Source organism: Macrobrachium rosenbergii, chromosome 51 (genome assembly GCF_040412425.1).
Source record: "Macrobrachium rosenbergii isolate ZJJX-2024 chromosome 51, ASM4041242v1, whole genome shotgun sequence".
Classification (NCBI taxonomy): domain Eukaryota; kingdom Metazoa; phylum Arthropoda; class Malacostraca; order Decapoda; family Palaemonidae; genus Macrobrachium; species Macrobrachium rosenbergii.
The window spans coordinates 35,169,883-35,182,382 of NC_089791.1; the positions used below are offsets into that span (position 1 = coordinate 35,169,883).

At 36.8% G+C, this 12,500-nt stretch overlaps 1 protein-coding gene across 1 annotated transcript in view; it reads right to left on the reverse strand.

The window, feature by feature from the left end:
- The window catches only part of LOC136833313 (uncharacterized), a 531,995-nt gene that overhangs the window by 202,913 nt on the left and 316,582 nt on the right, over positions 1 to 12,500 (reverse strand). The window contains exon 3 of the transcript XR_010851416.1: positions 1 to 18. This exon is cut by the window's left edge and continues 6 nt beyond it. The gene's annotated coding sequence lies outside the window, so the exon portion shown is untranslated. The remainder of the gene's footprint in view (positions 19 to 12,500) is intronic.

The following is a 12,500-nucleotide window of genomic DNA, read 5'->3' on the forward strand; positions in this document are numbered from 1 at the left end:
CGAGGCAGAGGCCGGATTCTGAAAAAAGAGAAAAAATTAGAGATTATTATTGACAATGAAGTAAACTTTGATCGCTGTCATTAACATAGGTCATTACAGTATACCCACATTGGAAATGCTTCTCTCTCTCTCTCTAAATGCCATTTACCACAAGAGTAGTCTCCGCATTCCTTTCCAAAACGTGGGTTGGCAACAGAAGGCCCAAACAAAGGAGGACGGTATCATGTAAGCCAAGGACAACCGGCTTTGTCTGTCCGTCCGCACTTTTTCTGTCCGCCCTCAGATCTTGAAGACTACTAAGGCAAGAGGGCTGCAAATTGATATGTTGATCATCCACCCTCCAACCACCAACCATACCAGATTTCAGCCCTCTAGCCTCAGTAGTTTTTATTTTATTTACGGTAAAGTTTAACCATGCATCCTGCGTCTGGCACCGGTAGAGGTGTGAGCACTGCCCGATCGTGGTTGATAGTTTCATACTGCAGCACATCGAGAGTTTCATACAGCAATATACGCTGTACAGAAAACTCGATACTGCACCGAGGAAACTTCGGCGCATTTTTTTTTACTTCTTTTAAAATTAGGCTAAAAATACTTTAAGAACAACTCCAGACCCTTCTTTTTCCTCTGTTCATGCGTCCTCTCCTTCGGTGTTCATGAAGAAGTTCGTACTGGGAGACGCAGAAGGCAGGACGGAAGGATCCACCGCGACTTTTGCATCAACAACATGCACAACGTTTACAAATTCGTCGCAAAGGTCACACTCTTCTTTTATCCTTCAGGATATTCGTGGGTCTTAACAAGTTGGGAGGCCTTCGAAAATTTGCCTACCATCTGTAGTTTACGTGTATGATTTTTCTAAAATTTTTATGTCACCTAATTCACCTTTAAACGCCTAAATTAATTTGTTTCTTTACCGACGATTCCATGACGACGATATTAATTTGAATGTTCAAATGGCCTTTACTTCCTTAAACTACCGTTCAATGTGACGAAATGCTATTTCACATGGCAAAGCAGAAGTATAAGAAAATAAATTCAATATATTCTAATTGTATAGATAAAAGATAAAACTATGGCGTCGTGTTGAGCGACAATGGGTCACAGTGAGACCCAAAAGTCCAAACAAGCAATACAACGCAGGGGATCCGGAATTCTGGATAACGCCTTCTTCTTATGAAAAAAACAACAATGTCATGTACTAACAGAGACGGGAAAACATGCAAAATCTTAGCGCTATTTCCCCGTTGACTGACCAAAGGTTTTATTATTCCTTGAAAGGCAGCCATTAGCTAGTCGACTCTCCAAGATCTGGCGAGCAAACGAGTGCTATTTGGGTAGAAAAGTTCACGCAATATTTTTGAGAACCAGCCTAGCGTTGGCATATTTATTTACGATAATTATTTAGAAGGAGGTTGCTGGTAAATTGAACCCTTTAGTGGGGGCTACCGTTGGGTGGACTTGAGTATTCTTATAATATGCCTTTATTTTACATTTTGGTATTTATTTTGATAAATTATTCTCGCTTTCTTTCTTTCACTTTACTTGTGCACAAACACACAAAAACGTACAGATGCACACACACATATAATGTATATGTATGTATGTATGTATGTACGTATGTATGTATGTGTGCGTGTTGTAAATTGAATACATTGTTGGTTAAGTAATCTCTTAGTGAAACCCTGTGAAAAAAAAGGTGAATGTTTATCTTTTACAATACGAGTGAAGATAAAGAAAAAAAAAAACACCAAGTATATGAGGTAGAGCGGGATGGCAGTCTCGAGGTACGTTTACCAATATATTGATGACACTGCGAAAACGAGGTCAAAATTTATTGCTGACCAGCTGTGGCTTCATGTTATTTGTCGACAGTTCGCTAGTTTCCGGTGTTATGGTTTTGGTAAAGGAGCGTAACATTTTTTGAGTCAAAGCATTGGTAAAACTTCTTTTCCCGACAATGCACAAGTGGATATGCAGTGTCAAAAAGAGGCTTTCCTGACAAAGTTAAAGTTCAAGCGATATGCAGGTCAAAGCAAGCTTTCTGACAAAGATTAAAGTTCAAGTAGATATGCAGTGTCAAAGGAAAGCTTTTCCGTACAAAGTTAAAGTACATTGGATAATACAGTGTCAAAAAGCTTTCCTGACAAAGTTAAAGTACAAGTGGATATTCAGTGTCAAAAGGGGAAGCTTTTCCTGACAAAGTTAAAGTTCAAGTGGATATGCAGTGTCAAAAGGGGAAGCTTTTCCTGACAAAGTTAAAGTTCAAGCGGATATGCAGTGTCAAAAGGGGAAGCTTTTCCTGACAAAGTTAAAGTTCCAGTGTCAAAAGGAGAAGCTTTTCCTGGCAAAGTTAAAGTTCAAGTGGATATGCAGTGTCAAAAGGGGAAGCTTTTCCTGACAAAGTTAAAGTACAAGTGGATATGCAGTGTCAAAAGGGGAAGCTTTTCCTGACAAAGTTAAAGTACAAGTGGATATTCAGTGTCAAAAGTCTTTTCCTGACAAAGTTAGTTCAAGTGGATATGCAGTGTCAAAAGGAGGCTTTTTCCTGACAAAGTTAAAGTCTTATGCAGTGTCAAAAGGGGAAGCTTTTCCTGACAAAGTTAAAGTTCATGGATATGCAGTGTCAAAAGGGGAAGCTTTTCCTGACAAAGTTAAAGTTCAAGTGGATATGCAGTGTCAAAAGGGCTTTTCCTGAAAAAGCAGTTCAGTGGACCATGCAGTGTCAAAGAGGTGCTTTTCTGACAAAGTTAAAAGTACAAGTGGATATTCCGTGTCAAAGAAGCTTTTCCGACAAAGTTAAAAGTTCAAGTGGATATGCAGTGTCAAGAGGAAGCTTTTCCTGACAAAGTTAAAAAGTTCAAGTGGATATGCCCACAGTGTCAAAAGGAAGCTTCTCCCGGCAAGTTGAGATTCAAACGGATATGCAGTGTCAAAAGGAAGCTTTTCCTGACAAAGTTAAAGTTCAAGTGGATATGCAGTGTCAGGGAAGCTTTTCCCTGACAAAGTTAAGTTCAACGATATGCAGTGTCAAAGGAAACCCTGACAAGTTAAAGTTCATGATATGGAAAATCAAAGGGAAGCTTTTTCTGACAAAGTTAAAGTTCAAGCGGATATGCGGTGTCAAAGTAAAGCTTTCTTCCGACAAAGTTAAAGTTCATGTGGATATGCAGTGTCGAAAGGAAGCTTTCCTGACAAAGTTAAAGTTCGAAGTGGATATGCAGTGTCAAAAGGGAAGCTTTTCCTGACAAAGTTAAAAGTTCAAAGGATATGCAGTGTCCGAAAGGAAGCTTTTTCTGACAAAGTTAAAGTTCAAGTGGATATGCAGTGTGTCAAGGGGGAAGCTTTTTCCTGACAGTTAAAGTTCAACGGATATGCAGTGTCAAAAGGGGAAGCTTTTCCACAAAAGTTAAGTCTCAACGGATATGCAGTGTATCAAAGGGGAAGCTTTTTCCTGACAAAGTTAAAGTACAAGTGGATATGCAGTGTCAAAGGGGAAGAAAGTGGTGGTGGAACAGAGAGGCTTAAAGTTCTGTTAGGCGGAGTCTAGGGCTTTTAGGAACCGGAAGGCGTGGCATGTGAAAGGTACCGAGGAACGCCGTAGAGAAGAGAGGGGAAGCTAAGAAGGTACTGGTCATAGCCACTGGAGGAGCCACTGGAGGAGCTGAATAGTAGGGTATGTGGTAAGGGTAAGTATGAAAGGAGTGAAGAGTTAAAGTGAAAGTTAAGTATATCTTAGTTTAACCAGACCACTGAGCTGGTTAACAGCTCTCCTAGGGCTGGCCCGAAGGATTAGACTTATTTTACGTGGCTAGAAGCAACTGGTCACCTAGCAACAGGACCTACAGCTTATTGTGGAATCCGAACCACATTAGGACGAGAAATGAATTTCTGTCACCAGAAATAAATTCCTCTAATTCTTCATTGGCCGGTCGGAGAGTCGAACGCTGGGACAACAGCGTGCCAGCCGAAAGGTCTACCCACCCCTCCAATGAAGAACTAGGAGGACTCGGGTGGAACCTATTAGGGGTAGAAGGTCAAGAGGGATGTAAGTAATTAGACGGTGGGGTGAAATGAGGGACGACTGGGAGAAGAAGGGTTTAATGGAGGAAGAAACTTTCGACAGATATAACTGAAGAAAACGCATTAGGGTAACATGCCCCCTACCTTAGGGATAATGGTGCTGAAGAAGAAGAAGAAGAAGAAGAAGAAGAAGAAGAAGAAGAAGAAGAAGAAGAAGAAGAAGAAGAAGAAGAGGTTTTATCATGATCAAGTTCATAAAGAGGGGACATATCTTGCTCAACACCATTTGAATACAGCCATGCGCTTTCATTGAATGAAAACAGTAATTACAGTTGATGGATAATGATTAGTCCTTTGGATTATGTCAAGAAGAGTAATATGAGATCTTAGCTTCATTTCACAGTAGTCTCTCTCTCTCTCTCTCTCTCTCTCTCTCTCTCTCTCTCTCTCTCTCTCTCTCTCTCTCTCTCTCTCCGCGAGTGCGTGGTTAACATGAAACAAGAAATTTACCAATACTAAGGTAAATTCATAATTATAGACGCAAAATGACTGGATCGCAATAAAAACAAAATGATCTAAATCAGCCGAAGCATCCGAAAGTACCACCTGTTCAAAATAACAGCAAAAAACTCATTTTCTTCCTTTCCCTCTTTCCGAGAAATTCCTCCGAAGGTTATTCCAATTCGCTTTTGTTATTTCAGTTTATTTTACCATAGTTCCAGTACAACAGGCTGTGAAAAGGAAGGTCACTCTATACAGCAAGGAAAAAGTGACGTGAATTGAATGGAATATAGAGTTTAGGCCAAAGCCCAAGCGCTGGGACCTATGAGGTCATTCAGCGCTGAAACGGAAATCGACAGTAAGAAGGTCTGAAAGGTGTAACAGGAGGTAAACCTCCCAGTTGCACTATGAATCAATTGTTAGGAGAGGGTGGAAAGTAAGACAGAAGAAAGAGAATATGAAAGGGGTTGCGCAGTAAAAGGAACGAAAGGGAGCAGCTAGGGCCGAAGGCACAAAAGAACCCAAATGTCTACAGTGCACCGCATGACTTGCACTGACGGCGCTACCCCCTAAGGGGTGTTGACTTCAATGCAGCCACACTCATGGGGAGTGTTCTGTACAAGGGGCATTACCACGTAAAGAATATTAAACTTCTTCCTATATTTACAAAATAATTTTTTTATCTAATAAAAATACTTGGGTCATATCATTTTGCATAAACTATTACATTACCATTTATCACAATCGTTATGAGGTAAATTCCATGAATTTACCTTATAACGCTTTTTTTTCCTGCTATCAACACTCAAATTGAGAATGAGGACAGGAAATCATTACGGATAACCACTGAATCTCATTCGCTGACCCATTCAACAGAAAATTGTTCTCGTGGTACATCAATTAAAAGTTACGTGATGTTCTCAACATATTGCAAGGAGTAAAGTGAAATGTAAAGAAAACATCAAGTTGCGCCTAAACATAAGGGTGAAATACTTTATTGTGGAAAGATGAAGCAGGGAGTTCTGTAAAGAATCTAAATAACAGTGTACCACTCGCTTGTATTTAGTTAGCTTTGGGATCTCATAATATTATATATTATTGTCCGTTTTGAAATATTTCCTTCTAGAACATAAACTTCTCCCTCTTCCCCCTAACACCAACCCCTCTCTCTCTCTCTCTCTCTCAGCTAGCACTCTGCTGGCCCCACGTTCGATTCTCCGACCGGCCAATGAAGAATTAGAGGAATTTATTTCTTGTGACAGAAATTCATTTCTCGTTATAATGTGGTTCGGATTCCACAATAAACTGTAGGTCCCGTTGCTAGGTAACCCATTGGTTCATAGCCTCGTAAAATAAACCTAATCCTTCGGGCCAGCCCTAGGAGAGCTGTCAATCAGCTCAGTGGTCTAGTTAAACTAAGGTATACTTAACTTTCTCTCAAAGTTTATTACTCAAATATACCAACAATACCTAATCACTTACAAGTAGATCTTGTCGTTGGAGCAGTAAACCAGGGAAATATATCAGAGCATAAAACTGAGGATTTGTTTCTGAAAGAAATGTGGGACCAGAAATTTTCCTCTGCTTTATAGAGTGTTAAAAAGAATTTCTTTTTTCTGGCACAACACTGAGATGGAACTTTGCATATTTAAAGCCTAGATATTAAATTCCGTTGTCGTGAAATACATTTTTCACAGTCTACGTTTTTCAGAGAGAGCTGTCATTGTACACTAGTGTCAGAGGGAATTCATTAAACCTGTTTGTTCCATTAGTGTTTTCTGAGTACTTTTCCTTGTACAACAAAATGCAAATAAAATGAAAGTTACTTTTAATGTCAGATGTCACTTATTTTCTCGACAGAGAACAATATAACTGATATATTCATTTAAATCGGGGTGGAAAAAAAATTAAATTTATTTCAAGGCTTCATATGAACATTTTTATCTCTGCACCAGTGTTGTTTTACTATGCAAGGTATGAGTTCCCAAAGGTACAGTGAACCGATTTTTGTACCAGAATCACTAGCGCCACTACACCTGCGTGAGAATGATATATGATACTTTAATGGTTTTCGAGATAAATTTATTATTCAAAAATTCTGAATATTAAATCGCTTTAGAGAAATTTTTTGTAATAGGAAGACTTTTCAGGTTTTCAGAGTATTGTAATACTATAAATACCTCGTACATTATATTATACCCATAGGATATTTATCTGTGCAATCGCTCTGTTTTTCAACGGTGTTAAAATAAAAAAAAAAATTTAAAGGAAAATACGGGTTTCTATCTTTCGAATTTAATTTTTCTCTTTTGTGGAAAAGAATTATCAATCACTGGAAGAGATGTACCTAAGAAGCGTTAATGTAAAATATCTATGATTCTGAATTTTTTTTTCAATAACAAAGTTACAAAAAAAAAAACGACGGTACTGTTTATGGCTGATTTTACCCTAAACAGATTTTATTTTAATATTAAGATACCTCGAATTGTATTTAATTGATAGACTGTTCACACAAAACGATGTGTATTTCCATTCACTTTTTTTTAATCAACTTTTTTCATAGAAAATCCAAAATTACCGTCGAAAACTTGGAACGCGCGCGCGAGAGAGAGAGAGGGAGAGAGAGAGAGAGAGAGAGAGAGGAGATGAGAGAGAGAGAGAGAGAGAGAGAGAGTACACACCGTATCGGCCACTGCTTTGCCTTTTACAGCCGAAAATACATTAGCGAATGTCCTTGTAATTCAGGAAATACGTCTGTTCCTAATACACATTCATAATGGTTTTGACTCTCACTCTCACTCTCTCTCTCTCTCTCTCTCTCTCTCTCTCTCTCTCTCTCTCTCTTCCAGAAATAATATATATATATATATAGCACATATATATATATATACTCTCTCTCTCTCTCTCTCTCTCTCTCTCCAGAAATAAAATATATGTACATATATAACATGTATTTTTTTCCAACGAGTTTTTCGGGTTCCTGTCTGCAGGATTAATTCAGTGAAACATCATCCGTAATGAAAGATTTTTTCATGTTAAAATGTAACATCATAAATTCTTCTTGGACTAGAGAGTTAATGTAATCAGCTCTCGAAATCTAATGAATGCCCCAAGAGGTTTCATGTAATGTATGGAGATTTAATCATGAAAAGACGAAATTTCAACTTTTTTCATGTGATTCTACTTTGCTATCGCACTATTCAAAGAACAGGAAGTCTCGGTTTTATATGACATATGACGGAGAGCCTGAAAAGAGGTATAGAAATATATATACATACATATATATATATATATATATATATATATATATATATATATATATATATATATATATATATATATATATATATATAAATATTTACATATATATATATGTAAATATATATAGTCTGTATGTATATATATATATATATATATATATATATATATATATTATTCTCAAAGTTACTACTGTTATTAAAATTATTATGAATAGTATTTTTACTATTTTAATAACCAACTATTATCGGATATTGCCAAATTATCATTTTACAATTTTTCTCGTGGATCTAGGATTATGTGTATCATGCAACCTCTCACTATGTATACTCCATGTATATGGCCCTGAGCCGAAATAAAGAATATTGTAAAACAAATTAAATCCTCCTCCTAAAGGAACGAGTTTTCGTGACCAGCAACCATCAGGCAAAGTCATTATCTCTTCCCTGAAGGAAAAAAAAAAAAATACGTGCTGGACAAATGATATTTCTCTCGGTTCCGTCATGCACGGAAAGTTTGTGAATCGCCCATCTGATTTTGGTAGGGGGCTACCTGCACTGAACGGCGATTGTTTGTAATAAATATTGTAAGAGTTTCGCTACCACGTAATCTCACTCTTGAGTCCATTATGTCCTGATGCAAAGATTCAAATATAATAATTTATCTTTTTATAAAATGTTAATGAATAATGCTATAATCATAATTAAAATGAATACTCGCAGTATCCTGAAGTAACACCAGTTCAAAACAGATATAACAAAACTATCCCAACGATTTTAAAACAATTTTCTATGTTCCACCAAAAAATATTTTTGGTGAAACATATCTCGCTTCATAAGTAAGGAAAAACATCCTTATGCTCAAGTTCATAAAGTTGAAATTGCTTTGCATTTGTCTATATTTATAGATATAATGACCCCAGAATGGAAAAGATCTATTACCGCGGTTTAATTAACTATCATGAGCAGTAATGATCAAAGGAAGAACAATAACTGAATTCCATAACCTATGAGGCACCGTTGGATTGAACTGAATATGGAATTTTGGCCAAAGGCCAAGCACTGGGACCTATGAGGTCGTTCAGCGCTGAAACGGAATTTGACAGGAAAAGGTTTGCAAGGAGTTCAAGGTGTAACAGGAGGAAAACCTCGTAGTTGCACTATGAATCAATTGTTAGGAGAGGCTGGAAAGTAAGAGGGAAGAAAGAGAATAAGAAAGGAGGTACAATTAAAGGAACGAAAGGGTTTGCACGCCGCAAAGAACCTCAAGTTATGCCCACAGTGCACCGCATGAGGTGCACTGACGGCGCTACCCCCTACGGGGGATGAAGCACTGTTGAGTTCATCTCAACATCTCATTCTTTAACAAAAACTTAATAATAGCGTTGTCTGTTTCCAGGATTGTCCTCACGGCTAAGCTTTAGAAGTTATATTCAAACATGTAACGAAACATTACAACAATATTAGCTTATATTAATTATCGAGGTTGTATATTATATTATACCGAGGGGCAACTGAAAAATTCTACTGGTAATGCAAATGGTGTTGGTGTTTACGCTGGAGAGTAAAAAAAAAAAAGAAAAGAAAATCCCCCCTGGTGTGGGTGTATGTGAGCCTGGTACCAAACGTGTTGACATGCTACAGTTCATGTTGGAATCGTTCCCTGCAAAAGCTGTTCTTTAACATTTAAACAGACACTCTTCCTTTTCATTCTCCTCTCTCAAAACACACAAAGATATACATATACATACATACATATATATATATATATATATATATATATATATATATATATATATATATATATATATATATATATTTAAATGTATGTATGTATAAACTGATTCACGATATGGAATGTGATGAATACATAATAAAGGTAATGCCACATAAAGAAAGAGAAACGCCGTCGTTTTTCTTTTCCTTCCTGGCATTGCTATTTATTTATTTATTTATATATATATATATATATATATATATATATATATATATATATATATATATATATATATATATATATATATATATATATATATATGTAAGTGTGTATAAACACATCACAACGAAAAACTATATAATGAAAAAAATAACAAAGCACAAAAATCTTATTTCTGTTTTGAAATAGCCGTATAAATGATCCGAAATTTCCAGTCTTTGCACTACAGCACTACACAAGACAAGAGTCCCCACTGAAATTCATTATTCAAAGGCTGAACATTAAATTCCTGTGTGGCAAAATACACTACGTACGTTCGATGATGATTTTTGCGAGAAAACATTTGTGCTACACCAGTGTCAAAGGAATTAGTCATGTTGGTTTGTTTCATTCACTATTCCCTGGGCGTCGGGCATTTGATGCATAAATCATGCCATTTGCTTTGGAAGCTGAACGAATCGTACATTTTGGACAGGGAGCGGTATATTATTATGAAAATGCGCTTTTGTGAACTTCGGTGCACTAAACAGGTGAAAAACTGATTATTCCCTGACTGATACAGCTATGTTTCGCAGTAAGTCAGTAGAATAGTATAGTTCATTTGATTTTCATACAGGCAAGAAATACACACACACACACATATATTATATATATATATATATATATATATATATATATATATATATATATATATATATATGTGTGTATATATATATATGTGTATATATAAAATATATTTATATATATATACATATATATATATATATATATATATATATATATATATATATATATATATATATATAAATAATTATTATATATATATATATATATATAAGAGATATATAGTATATATATATGGTATATATATGTATATTATTGTGTGATAATGTGTGTGTGTGTGTGTGTGTGTGTGTGGTGTATGTAGGTGAAGTTGGATGTTAAATACAGTATAAAAAAGAGGAAAAGGAGGATGTAGAGAAGTAACCATTTGCATAATACACGTGGCATGACAAGAAATGTTCATTAGTGAGAAATATGTAAATAATTAGAATCGTTGCAAAGGTTAGCGTCATCCTGCAAGAATGAGGACACGAAGGAGCAGAAGACGACCTAGGGATCTCAAATAGATGGGTAAGAGAAGTACAGGAGAAGAAGAAGAGGCTAAAAATTAAGGAAACGAGAGAGAGTGGGTGCAAGGTGTAGGTGAAAGACCCAGTATGTGCTGAGGGCTCAATGTTCTGCTGATGAGACTTCTGTGGACATGTCCGAAACGGTTATATTACGGAAGGATCTGCACACGGTGTTCATCCACGATCCAACAGTTAAAGTACTAACAGTTGAAGTACTAATGTGGCAGTGAACACAATCAAGTCTTTTTTTTTGTGTGGGGGACGCGGAGTAATTCCTTATTATCATTGTTGAAGTCAGGAGGTGATGGAAAAAGAAAATGCTTTTTACAGGATGGAGGTTCTGAGTGGCTGAACAGGTGTCAGAAATGTCAGGAGGAGAGAATTTTTTACAATAATAAACGAGAAATAAACTTTTCCTTTGTATATGAGAAAATCAGTGGGGATTACTAATTATGTAGAATTGGAATGATGTTATAGTCGGGGCAAAAATGGAATGAGTTTCATAAAGGAAAAAGCGACTCTAATTAAGAGGTTTTTTGGTAAGCTGTTTGCTAGAAAAAAACCTTATATGTTAGATAGTAAAATAAAAAAAAACTTTATGATATATTTGAGAGAGAGAGAGAGAGAGAGAGAGAGAGAGAGAGAGAGAGAGAGAGGAGACCCCTTGTGAAAATACAAGAAAAACTTTGATATATGAGAGAGAGAGAGAGAGAGAGAGAGAGAGAGTAGAGAGAGAGAGAGGGGTGCCCCTCGAAACCTGACATTAAGTACAAAGAAAACTTTAGACATAATGAGATTTAACCTTCGTGAAATACAAGAATACTGGTACATTAGAGAGAGAGAGAGAGAGGGGGAAATAACCCCCTCCGTGAAATACAAGAAAACTTTGATATATGAGAGAGAGAGAGAGAGAGAGAGAGAGAGAGAGAGAGAGAGAGAGAGAGAGAGGGGGAGACCTTCTGTGAAGTACAAGAAAACTTTGACATATTAGAGAGAGAGAGAGAGAGAGAGAGAGAGAGAGAGAGGTAACCCCTTCGTGAAATACAAGAAAACTGATACATTAGAGAGAGAGAGAAAAATAACCCTAAATGAGTACAAGAAAACTTTGACATATTAGAGAGAGAGAGAGAGAGAGGTAACCCTTCTGTGAAATACAAGAAAACTGATACTACAGAGAGAGAGAGAGAGAAGGGGGAAAGAACTCAGCAGAAGTACAAGAAAACTTTGACATATTAGAGAGAGAGAGAGAGAGAGAGAGAGAGAGAGAGAGAGAGAGAGAGAGAGAGAGAGAGAGAGAGAGGTAACCCCTTCGTGAAATACAAGAAAACTGATACATTAGAGAGAGAGAGAGAGAGAGAGGGGAAATAACCCCTCGTGAAGTACAAGAAAACTTTGACATATTAGAGAGAGAGAGAGAGAGAGAGAGAGAGAGAGAGAGAGAGAGAGAGAGAGAGAGGTAACCCCTTCGTGAAATACAAGAAAACTGATACATTAGAGAGAGAGAGAGAGAGGGGGAAATAACACCTCGTGAAATACAAGAAAACTTTGATATATTAGAGAGAGAGAGAGAGAGAGAGAGAGAGAGAGAGAGAGAGAGAGAGAGAGAGAGAGGAGAGAGAGAGCCCCTCGTGGAATAAGTAACTATAAACG